This window comes from Octopus bimaculoides, chromosome 1 (genome assembly GCF_046866305.1).
Source record: "Octopus bimaculoides isolate indiv1 chromosome 1, ASM4686630v1, whole genome shotgun sequence".
NCBI classification, from domain to species: Eukaryota; Metazoa; Mollusca; class Cephalopoda; order Octopoda; family Octopodidae; genus Octopus; species Octopus bimaculoides.
Genome location: NC_142928.1, coordinates 195,825,140 through 195,838,023, shown reverse-complemented (window position 1 = coordinate 195,838,023; position 12,884 = coordinate 195,825,140). Strand labels below are relative to the sequence as shown.

At 38.6% G+C, this 12,884-nt stretch overlaps 1 protein-coding gene across 2 annotated transcripts in view; it reads right to left on the bottom strand.

The window, feature by feature from the left end:
* The window catches only part of LOC106869897 (lysosomal-trafficking regulator), a 204,809-nt gene extending 192,275 nt beyond the window's left edge, over positions 1–12,534 (bottom strand). Inside the window, exon 1 of one of the 2 annotated variants that reach the window (XM_089365207.1) lies at positions 12,395–12,534. The gene's annotated coding sequence lies outside the window, so the exon portion shown is untranslated. The remainder of the gene's footprint in view (positions 1–12,394) is intronic. The other variant, XM_089365198.1, reaches the window with a different exon arrangement.
* Between the last annotated feature and the right edge of the window lie 350 nt (positions 12,535–12,884).

Here is a 12,884-nt window from a genome sequence, read left to right as displayed (position 1 = left end):
TGCATATGTGTATGTGTGTACATTCATGCATGTGTGTATACATTCACGCATGTGTGTGTACATTCATGCATGTGTGTGCATGTGTAAGTGTATGTGTGCATGCACACGTGTGTGCATGTGTGTGTGTGTGTTTGTGTGCATGTGTGTGTGTGTCCCCCACTTTTCCAAGATGGCATTAGTTGGCTGAGACTTTTTAAGGGACATATTTCATAGCACCTGAATGCCATAAAATGTTCGCAGTTAGTAGGGGAGGTGGTCAGTCAAGAGTGAACAATGCTGACAGAAACAGGAATTCTTCAAGATCCAATGAGAGAAGAAACACAAGGATTACACCTCACCTGGTCAATTAAGGTAGCTGATTACAGTCTTACCTGAGCAGTAAAGATTGGTGATTAATGAATCACCTGAACAATAAAGATTGGTGATTGACATCTGAGCTAAACAATAAAGACTGGTGATTAATGAATCACTTGAACAAGAAGATTGGTGATTAATAGATTTTTAATTAAACAATAAAGACGAATGTTCATTGCCTCACCTAAACAGAGACAATTTTTGTGATGAGGTGACAAACGATCTTGAGGCATCCTTTATGTTTCAGTCATTGGACTGTGGCCATGCTAGAGCACTGCCTTGAATGGTTTACTTGAACAAACTGATCCCAATATTTATTATTCTTTTTAGTCTGATAACTTATTTTAACGGTTCCCTTAAGTCATAGGACTATAAACACACCAACGAAGGCTGTGAAGAGGTACTGGGGACAAACAGAGACACACACACACACACACACACACACGGTTTCTTTTGCTGATCAATGAAATTATAGGGCCATAAACACACCAACAAGGGCTCTGAAGAGGTACTAGACATGCACACACACACACACACACACACATGGTTTCTTTTGATCAGCTAAGTCATAGGACTATAAACACACCAACAAAGGCTGTAAAGAGGTACAAACAGCAACACATACACACTCACACACACACACACATATACAACCGGGTTTCACACAGTTTCCATTTACCAAATCCACTCACAAGGACATCGGTTAGTTTGGGGCGACAGTGCAAGATACTTGCCCAAGGTGCCATGCGGAGGGACTCACACATGAACAAAGGCAAGGTACGCAACATACCACCCACCTGTTCAACCTCAATAATCTCTCACGTTATCATCTCCTGTTCTCTTTATAACATGACTTCCTCTTACTCTTCCCCCCTTTATTCTTTCACCCTCTCTTCCCTGCTCCTTTCAACTCCTCTCCTCTTACTCTTTTTCTCCCTCACACTTCTTCTCTATCTTTCTCTCTCATTCCGTCCTTATCAGGAACAAAGTAACAAACACAGAACAAATGTCAACACTTCCTTACCTCCCACCCCACCTCGTTGGTGAGTAATTCACTTGTTTGAGAGTGTAAGTGGCTGAATACTCCACAGACACCTGCACACTTAACTTAGGCTCACACTGTATCAGCTGAACAAGAACTTAGCTCTCGGATGATTCAAGTAGGCAGTCACTACGTGGTCACTCAACATGCTAGAAGTAGCAGTCAAATCGTTGAAATCTTGTCGTAAAAGAGAGACACATGCACGGTAATCCTAGATGCAACTATATGCAGCTGTAAGAAGGGATGATCATGGATGGAATGTCTTCCATGACAGATCTACTGGATCGGGACTGCTCTGCAACGAACAACAACAGCAAGAGCAGTGCCACCACCAACATCACCACCACCATCGCCACCACCACCACCACCGCCACCGCTATCACCACCATCACCACCACTACCGCCGCCACCATCACCACTCCTACAACATCGTTTTCTTTACGTGCTATAAAGGCAGAAGTAGATCTGCCTTCAACTCTGTCGCACCCCTGTGTTTCGCTTATTTTTTGTGTGTTTTACTCCATAAAGGTCACCAACTGCCTACCCTGAGTAATTTCTGATGGCACATACCTGATATATCTTTAGCAATGTGGGTGCTCACGTAGTGCCTTCATGTAAAGTCTGTCATACCGGCCATGACGAAGGGAAATAGCCCTGAAACTCGAGTCGTCTTTATATATATATATTTATATTTATATATTTATATATTTGATCCTTTATATTGAACACTCAATATTTCATCTACATTCAATACTTTCTTTCATGGTGCCATCCATTTTTATTTTATTTTATTTTATATTGTATATTGTATATTATATTATATATTGTATATTCCATATTCTATACCCCACATTAGTTCTGCAGGAATATAAATAAAACATAAAAAACAGACAGTGTTGGAACTCTTTTAAGCAAAATAATATATTCCTCTATACACAATCATACAAAAAAACCCACCTTTTTTGTATTTATTTTTACTCGCATATATATATATATATATATATATAAGTACATATCTTATATTGTATGTATATATTTTATTAATTTGCTTGTACGGCTGATAACTTGCTTGCCACATGTGATGGTATTTTAATAATACCATTCCTTCTTATATTTATTTATATATATATATATTGGGCCTGACCGAGGCGATGACTACGGACCGAGACCTTTGGAAATGGGCTGTGCGTGAGAAGACCCGGCAAGCCAAGTAAGATCGTTGCCAGTGCCCCTGGACTGGTTCTTGTGCGGGTGGCACATGAGATGCACCATTTTGAGCGTGGCCGTTGCCAGTACCGCCTGACTGGCTCCTGTAGGATTTTCGAGCGAGATCGTTGCCAGTGCCCCTGGACTGGCTTGTGCGGGTGGCACATAAAAGACACCATTTCGAGCGTGGCCGTTTTCGTGCGGGTGACACGTAAAAGCACCCACTACACTCTCTGAGTGGTTGGCGTTAGGAAGGGCATCCAGCTGTAGAAACTCTGCCAAATCAGACTGGAGCCTGGTGTTGCCATCCGGTTTCACCAGTCCTCAGTCAAATCGTCCAACCCATGCTAGCATGGAAAGCGGACGTTAAACGATGATGATGATGATGATGATATATATATATATATATATGCCATGATAGATCGCTAACCACTACACACATTTTTTTTTCTCTCCTTGTTTCTTTCTGAGTTCCTTTCTGTGGAAGAGCGTAAGCTCGGAACGTTAAAGATTTTCACAATTCCCAAGTGTTATACTAATACATCTGTTTGTTGTATACACCACCTGTCTTCATCTGTTGTTTTTTTGTGAATTCTCCCTATATATATATACATATATATATATAAAAACAAATAGTAAATGAGTATATGCATATATACGTACAAGTATGTGCATACCGACATCCACCTGTATGTATAGGTGCATATCTGGGTACAGGACATTGCAAACAAAACAGAGACGAGAAAACACACAAGCCACATAGAGAACATTCTACTTCATCAGCTACCCCTGATATATATATATATATATATATATATATATATAGAGAGAGAGAGAGAGAGAGAGAGAGAGAGAGAGAGAGAGAGAAAGACAGAGACGATAAGAAATGGAGAAATTTACAGTGAAAAGTGGATCACTGGTCATTATTTAATTACGATGAGTGTATGTTTACAGCTGTTTCTGTATATCAAGCTGGGATAAATTTGTATTTACCTTGTTACAGTTGATAGACATCTTCAGAACGGTTACATGGCAAAGATGAATAGAAAGAAAATAGAAAGAAAATATAAGAAATGGAAAGGAAAATGGAAAACTAATTATAAGACCATGGATTTAACAAACTCTCTTCTCTTCTATTCTCCAAATGATACAATGAATAATGGAAGTCACTAAAATGTAAGACTATTAACAAACATTTTTCCTTTTCCATTTCCTTTCTTTCTATTTTCTTTCTATTCATCTTTGCCATATAACCATTCTGAAGATGTCTATCAACTGTAACAAGGTAAATACAAATTTATCCCAGCTTGATATACAGAAACAGCTGTAAACATACACTCATCGTAATTAAATAATGACCAATGATCCACTTCTCACCGTAAATTGCTCCATTTCTTATCATCTGTATGTATATTAAACCACGGTTTTACCTTTAAATTACTCACTACCGTATACCTTATAACAAGGATCATACACACTGAGGTAATACCAGAAATGCCTGTGGATACATCTATCCCTTAGAAGGTTGCATTACCTCTAACTTATATCTTACACAACATGTATATATATATATGTATATATAATGTATATATACTCTTTCTTTCTTTTATTCTTTTACTTGTTTCAATCATTTGACTGCAGCCATGCTGGAGCACCACCTTCAGTCGAACAAATCGACTCCAGGACTTATTCTTTGTAAGTCTAGAACTTATTCTATCGGTCTGTTTTGCTGAACCGCTAAGTTACGGAAACGTAAACACACCAGCATCGGTTGTCAAGCGATGGTGGGGGAACAAACACATACATATATATATATATATATATACGACAGGCTTCTTTCAGTTTCTGTCTACCAAATCCACTCACAAGGCTTTGGTCGGCCTGAAGCTATAGTAGAAGACACTTGCCCAAGGTGCCATGCAGTGGGACTGAACCCGGAACCATGTGGTTGGTAAACAAGCTATTTACCACACAGCCATATATATAAATGGAACAAAAATGCAATAGAGGACAATAAAACATTTGGACAGGTGGACAATACAAAGGTGGAGTGGAGAAACAACAATCAGAAGGACAGGGAAAAGAGGATGGGTCATTCATAGCCTTCTTTCTTCAGTCAAGTGACCAGATGTCATTACAGTTTCAGGAAAGAGAGAGAGAGAGAGAGAGAGAGATGGAGAGAAGGAGAGACATGCACATACACACGTACACACATGCAAGCATGTGTTTAAAGATACAGACACAGAAGCATATAATATACACCTACACACACCCAGACATATGTATGTGTGTGTGTATATGTATGTATATGTATGTGTATATGTGTATATGTGTATATGTGTGTGTATATGTATGTATCTCTCTCTTTTACTCTCTTACTTGTTTCAGTCATTTGACTGTGGCCATGCTGGAGCACCGCCTTTAGTTGAGCAAATCGACCCCAGGACTTACTCTTTGTAAGCCTAGTACTTATTCTATCGGTCGCTTTTGCCGAACCGCTAAGTTACGGGGACGTAAACACACCAGTATCAGTTGTCAAGCGATGTTGGGGGGACAAACACAGACACACAAACATATACACACACATACATATATATATATATATATATATATATATATATATATATATATATACATATATACGACGGGCTTCTTTCAGTTTCCGTCCACCAAATCCATTTACAAGGCTTTGGTCGGCCCGAGGCCATAGTAGAAGACACTTACCCAAGGTGCCACACAGTGGGACTGAACCCGGAACCATGTGGTTGGTAAGTTAGCTACTTACCACACAGCCTACAGGAGTAAATTTTGCATGCATGTTGATGTCACCATGATATTCCAGTGATCTGATGAGCTGGCTTTGTTTATTTGCATTGATTTTTGAATATACAATTGTATTGTATTAAGCTGAGCATACATATTAAAGTAAATGTGTATGCATTTCTCGTAGACTGAAACTTAATACTACATTAGAGATGCGGGAATGTAAGAATATGTCCTTAACATAACCAGAACTCCAACCCAACAATTGACAATCTTCTTTAGTTAGATTATACTCCACAATGCTTAACTGAGCTGCAGCTGCTGCTGTTGTACACATAGACATCTTAGATTACATCCAGAAAAGGACCACCAACCGAGACAGGCATAACATCACACACAGACATGTTCCAGCCTCTGGTCCAAAGATGTGGTTTCTCTTCTCGCTACCTTTTTCTATGTTGTAGTCTCTGCTGAAGCTACTATAAGCAACTTAGACACCACACATCATCTTGCAAGCCTCATGGCAAGCTCACTAGTGCTGCTGGCACACAAAAAAAGGAGCATCCAAGGCACACTGGAAATTAGTTAGCATTGAAAAGGTCATCCAGCCATAGAAACCATTCCAGAGTTATAAAGTAGACAGCAGAGCACAATATAGTCCTTGACGGATCCTGTCAAATCGTCCAATCCATGCCAACATAGAGCATACAGCGTAGTGGTTAAGAATGCAGGTTACTAACCCCAAGATTTCGAATTCGATTCCAAGCTGTGACTTGAATAATAATAATAATAATAATAATAATGATAATAATAATAATAATAATAATAATAATAACAAAAACATCGAAAAATACCTTAGGAATCAGAACCCAGGTTCGAAATTTCCCCAAGACACCTGATGAAAGCTGGAGGGTATATCAGCCAAAACGTTGTGTTAACAACAAATAAGATGAGGAGAAATATCCATCAAATGTAAATAATGTAAATGAGGTATAGAGCATAGACATCACTAAGTAATTTCCCACAAAATCAGGGTTTTTATAACTGCTCATATCCGAATTCTAAGAACCGTATTTCGTGAAAGATTTCTTTGACGAAAGTTTTGAATTCGTCTATGGGCAGTAATTTTAACCAATGGGATTACCAACAATTATGCTTGTTCAGGCAAATGAACATTACGTCATATTGCTGCCTTTTATGACTTGCTACACCGCCATGAGTGCTACATCATTTGCTCAATGTGGAGCATATACTACCAGCATTGCCTGAATGACCTTAAAGTCAAATTAAGAATTCATCTGAGGCTGGGACCCCAAGCCATACATATGCCTTCTGCACAATTCAGACTCACAACACATAAATTCACTGCAACACAATCACTTTACTTCAATAGGCCCTGTTCTATTTAATATTATCCTAAAACAAATCAGAGAAGAAAAAGATCCCGTCACCCTCAAATGAAACCTAGACTAACTTTTCCAAGGGATACCAGACAAGTCACCTGTACCTGGATACATCTCAGTCAATAACAACTCCTTACTTGAATGGATCATGATACCTCCAGACTTGACTTAAAAATGTCTTAATAGATCTTATCAGGTGTTAACTTAGATATGGCCTGGGCCAATCTTTGACTGAAATATATCTAGGTTATCTACTATAATGGCCCCTGTTTATCCTGCTAACTCACTTCAATCATCTTATCCATTTGTCTCTGCTACTCTTCTTATCACCCTTGTTCTCTGCCCAATCTTCCAAGCCACACTCTAACCGTTGTCTCTAGTCCCTCGGGAATTCCTTCCCTGCTCATATCTGTCCTGCATGTATTTACCTACAAAAATCATGAACATTGCCCCTTTCTTCCAGACCCAGCGATATCTAATTGTCATCTTTCTTGGATGTGTATAGATGGTTCTAGATTCGAGTGAAAATAGGTTAATAGTCAGGAAATTTATAAACTTATTTATAGATTGTCTCAAACATTTAAACATCGTCATTTTAACATCCATTTTTCCATGCTTGCTAAGGTTGGACAGAATTTATTGAGGCAGGTTTTCTACATCCAGATGCTCTTCCTGCTGCCAACCTTTACCTGTTTCCAAACTAGGTAATATTTCCCCCATGGCCAGATATGCTTTTTTGGCAGAATATTGGAAGTGAATGACACCTCTTGTACAACAGTGACATTCATTTACAATTATTACAAAATGTCAAAACAAGACAGAAAACACACACACACACACACACACACACATGCAGACACACACACACACACACATGCAGACACACACACACACACACACATGCAGACACACACACACACACATGCAGACACACATGAATGCATGCACACACACATGAATGCATGCACACACGCACACTCACACACATGCACACACACATACACACACGCACACACACATATTCCTATCATATATAGATATACATACATACAATGGACTTCTTTCAGCTTCAACTGACAAAATCCACTGACAGAGCTTTGGTTGGCTCAGAGTAATAGTAGAAGCCAATTGTGCAAGGCTCCACACAACAGAACTGAACCTAAATCATGTGATTACGAAGCAAACTTGTCAACCACACAAGTCATACTTAACAATAAACAAACACTTCTTTCAGGATCTATGCAGATGCTTCCTGTTTAAAACGAGGTTAACAGCCAGGAAATTCATAAACCTTACTAACGAGAGACTGTATCAAACAGTTAGACACTCAATAAATATTTCTAAATTTATTGGTAAATAAATTAGCAGAGTCACCAAAGCATCAGGCAGAACATGTTGTGGTATTTCTTAGACTCCCTGTGCTCTCGGGCAGTGCTTCTTAACCCTTTCGTTACCAACCCGGCTGAAACCACCTCTGGCTCTCAGTACAAATGTCTTGTTTCCATAAGTTTTGAATTAAAATCTTCCACCAAACCTTAGTCACAATTTATGTTCCTAACACTAGCTGAATGATAACTAAGTTATTTTACTAAATTCTTTATTATATATAAAATTAATTGAAAGAAACACAGAGCATCTCAACAGAAATATGGTAACAAAAGGGTTAACAAATGATTAATTTAACCCTTTTCATACTGACCCGACTGAAACCACCTCTGGCTCTCAGTACAAATGTCATGTTTTCATAAGTTTTGAATTAAAATCTTCCACCAAACCTTAGTCACAATTTATGTTCCTAACACTAGCTGAAAGATAACTAAGTTATTTTACTAAATTCTTTATTATATATAAAATTAATTGAAAGAAACACAGAGCATCTCAACAGAAATATGGTAACAAAAGGGTTAATAAATGATTAATTTAACCCTTTTCATACTGACCCGACTGAAACCACTTCTGGCTCTGTAGTACAAATGTCATGTTTTCATAAGTGTTGAATTAAAATCTTCCACCAAACCTTAGTCACAATTTATGTTCCTAACACTAGCTGAATGATAGCTAAGTTATTTTACTAAATTCTTTATTATATTTAAAATTAATTCAAAGAAACACAGAGCATCTCAAAATAAATACAGTAACGTAAGGGTTAAACAATGGGTTGTGACCCCAAATGGGGATACAAAGCGAAATGCTGGGGTCGTGAAAATTAAATCCAAACACTAGAATTTCAGTTTATATGTTATTTCACAAACACATATTTAATACCTGGAGTTGCAAAAAATCTTGTGATGAAAAATGGGGTCATGAATGAAAAAGGTTTAAGAAGAGCTGCTCTAGGGTCAAATGCAACCAAGGGTAACTTAGTCTTTTACTCGTTCGAGGCTGTTAAAGAGGATGAGTGGAACTGTAAGAATGTTGAACTGGATGTTTTGTGGTATTTATCCCAGCTGGAAGTGTTCTGGGTTCAAATCCAGCCATTGTGTATGTGACTGGGTTTTGTTTGCTTCCCAACCACATCACTCCATTATTATTATGCTCGTTCCATTTAATTTTGAAAATCATAAAAGAATTTATGAAATAACTTTCCTATCATTAAGCTGGTGTTTGGAACATGAGTTACCATGAATTTATTTTACAGATTTTAATTTAGATCACTTTAATTCTTTTGTTACCTTATTTCTGTCGAAATACACTGCTTCTTTTTCAATTAATCTTGGAAATCTTATCTTCTACTTGTTTCAGTCATTAAACTGTGGCCATGCTGGGGCACAGCCTTGAAGAATTTTTAGTCGAACGAATTGACCCCATTACTTAGTTTTTTTTTTTTTTTGTTTAGCCTGGCACTTATACTATCGACATGAACACACTCACATCGGTTGTCAAGAGTGGAGGGAGTCAAACACGGACACAAAGCCACACAAGCCCCCACCACATGCATACACACACACACACACACACACACACACACACACACACACACACACACACACACACACGAGGGGCTTCTTTCAGTTCCCATCTACCAAATCTACTCACAAGGCTTTGGTGTCACGCAGTAGGACTAAACCCGGAACTATGTGGTTGAGAGGCAAATTTCTTACCACAGGAAGAATTTATTTCCTAACTTTGTCATTATTAAGCTGATGTTTGTAACATAACTTAACATGTTTTAGTTTTGGTCACTTTAAAACAGAGGACTGACATTGAACCAGGAGTGGTTTGAGGCGGGTTTGCAACAAAAGGAGGCGAAGGTAAAGAATACGCACACAGGATGGTTAGGGTTAGGTTTAGGATTAACTTTAGGGTTAGGGTTTTTGTTACGTCGAAAACGAGTGGTGTGTGTATTCTTTATCTCCGCTTCAAAAGGATTAAGTTACGTCCTGTCATTTTATTCAAATTTAACGATACAGTGTTGACATAGATTTCCAAACGGACAGAATGATCGTCGCTCGACTAAGCCTTTCGGCATAGGACTGTTTGATCAGAGCTGGTGTTGGACTAAACAACACACAAACCTTTTCTCAATGTAGCACTACAGCCACCCCACATTATCTCACACAACCAGACCGCTCTACCCACCGTTCTTCATTCATCGTTATACTCCCGTCAACCCACCAAACCACCACCGCCTATTCATCCTTACAATACATTATACACCAACCTTTCATCCCAGGGCATACACGTTCTTCAATCCTTTATATTCCATATGTGAAATCCCACTTTCTTGTGTATTTTGATATGCACCTAGATTCCCTTAATGTTTTTATCCTCAGCCCTATTGTTGATATTCATAAGCACCGTCACTATATTTCCTGTATAGCTATTGATCACTCTTAGCTTTTGCCAAATAAGTGCAATATAATTCGTTGAGGACATCAGCTATTAAGAGCGAAACATATCGGTTTCTTTCACTATTTTTCAGGCCACTTCACTCCCGCTTACGACCAGTCTCATATCTTACAAAAAAACATTTGAATTGAGCTCATTAGAGTTATTTCCCTTGCCAGTTGTTGTCGATTTCAAACATTCCCAGGAGTTTTTGTTCACTAATCGCTTGGATATTTTTTTAGTTAAACGAAATGTTTTGAAAACATCATATTATAGATGTGAGATTCTAATGTATTCATATTTGATATTTAGATATGCAGAACGGTGTCCCGAGGTTACAACCCTTCAGCCATTATTGTCAACATCACAAGGCATGAGTCAACGAGAAACGTTTGGGCACTACTTAAGTATAGAGGTCCCGATGCGTCGACGTAATAATATGTTGTTACAGTGCCCACTCGTTAGGGGCTTAGGGTTGGTTAGGGTTAGGGTGGGTTAGGGTTACGTAGATGCGTCGGGACCTCTATATTTAAGTAGAACCAAAGTTTGTACGTAGACATATGTCACATTACATTGAGAAACATATAGTCCTAGATACACGAGATCTAAATAAAGACAGCATGGCCACTGTTTCCGATCATAGGTCTGATCAATCATGTCTAAGCTAGGGCTAAACAACACCGCCATCAGGAAATATCATTGCAAACACTACAACACACACACACACACACACACACACACACACACACACACGCACACACGTCACGCATACAAAGACAGTAGTTTTATCATTATTTGCTGATGTATCATCGCTAACACAAACTAAACATAAGCCTCTAAGTGATACGTTGACATACTAGAAATAATAGTCAAGTTAAACAAGCCATACCCTAACGGCTTTGAAACATAAACAGGAAACACACATTGGATTATGCAGTCCTGAGAAATAAAGACGGAACAGTCAAGTTGAAAGTTCGTTTGACAGTATTTTCAGTTGAGTATGGTCTGGCCTGGGGTTAAACATTAATGATCACCATCACAACATCATTATTACATTCTCACATCACAAGACATCACCATGACACCACACGATACTACAACAGAGACCAGTGTCACAACTGGACACCATCACATCAACAATAGACCAGCATTACATTACCATAACCACACACACCCCTATCCACCACGACCACTACTACAACCTCAACTACAACCACACACCGCCACAACACATCATCACCAACCAACAAAAGAATCTCTGTGCTCATTTGACCCGCTAGAAACAGCAACCACATACTACTCTCTTAAAATGATGATGCCCAAGACAACAGACAGGATGGTCGTTGCTGGAATGCTTTTGATCGTAGGGTTTCTCAATCAGAGTCTACCTGGGGCTGAATAATTATTTCATTTATTAGCCACCAGGGCCGATACCTGGGGCTAATTAATATCAACAGTACACATAATCACATCCAGTATCAACCACAAGCGATCGCACTTCTAGACGGTCTCTCGGTTTGCTAGAAATAGCAGTCAAAGTTTTCACAGATCACACCGTGCTGTTTTAAACAAGGAAATATAAATTAGATAATGTTCGCAAAGGAAAATACTACCAGGAAAACAAACAATGTTCATGAGTGGGATGCTAATAGTCATGGGTTTACCCAACCGGGTACTAAGCGTAGAAATGAACAACAACGATAATATAACATGTGACAATGATCTATGAATTACGGTACGGTTCAATACTCGCTTATTGATGTATCTAATGTAGTAACGGCCACAGAAAAATACCTACCCTATGTATAAACTCCATGAGCGTCGGGTAAACTCCTCTTATCTGGTATGTAACCCACTTCTAAACGTGGGTAACCACAATCCACTGTTACCGATTGTTGAGGTTGTTTACTAGTGTCATATTACCGACGGATTTTCTTACATGGAATCTCATTGGTCGAATAAACATCCAACTTTAATTTAATTCGTTATATCAGTTTCCTACTTAAGGCTGTTTCTGATTGGATCATTGAACTTCCGCGGGACATTTTAAACAATTTATTAATTAAATATTTTGATATGTGCTGTCGTCGATGTCATCAAATTCAATTTGATGCTCCTTCCCGCCTCCATCCCTGATTTACAGGGGTTGACCACGTCTTAAATCGTATCCCTGTCTGTCACGAGCCCCTGCCGTTTTGGCCTAAACACGCAGCAGCAAAAAATATTTATATTTAGGTGAAAAAGGAGAGTCCCATTTATGAGATAAGGGATAAAAAAAATTCATTAAT